The following is a 683-nucleotide window of genomic DNA, read 5'->3' on the forward strand; positions in this document are numbered from 1 at the left end:
AGAGAACCCACAAAGGAGTGTACCACCTGCCTCCACCTTGATGGGGGTGGAACAGTCTACATATCCTGGAACATTTTCTTTACAAAACCCACCCTGTAATTTTTGCATCATACAATGGCTGGTCCCTGAGCTTACTATAATTCTGTAAGTGATCATATGATTTCAGGAATCATTTAAAGTAAAAAATAGCCAACGCTTTGCACACCCTCCTCCTATGTGAGAGATGGTACAGACCGTCCTGGGAGCTTCTGTTCTTACACAGTCTGCTGTATCTGCAAAAGTTTGATAGTGTGTGCAAATACCGTTATGTGTGAGAAACAATACCGCCTTGTGATACATTGTAACTGTGTGGTACAGTCCTCCCTGTGATACATTGTAACTGTGTGGTGCAGTCCTGTATGTGATACATTGTAACTGTGTGGTACAGTCCTGTATGTGATACATTGTAACTGTGTGGTACAGTCCTCCCTGTGATACATTGTAACTGTGTGGTGCAGTCCTGTATGTGATACATTGTAACTGTGTGGTGCAGTCCTGTATGTGATACATTGTAACTGTGTGGTACAGTCCTGTATGTGATACATTGTAACTGTGTGGTGCAGTCCTGTATGTGATACATTATAACTGTGTGGTACAGTCCTGTATGTGATACATTGTAACTGTGTGGTGCAGTCCTGTATGTG

Source organism: Bufo bufo, chromosome 9, assembly GCF_905171765.1.
Source record: "Bufo bufo chromosome 9, aBufBuf1.1, whole genome shotgun sequence".
NCBI classification, from domain to species: domain Eukaryota; kingdom Metazoa; phylum Chordata; class Amphibia; order Anura; family Bufonidae; genus Bufo; species Bufo bufo.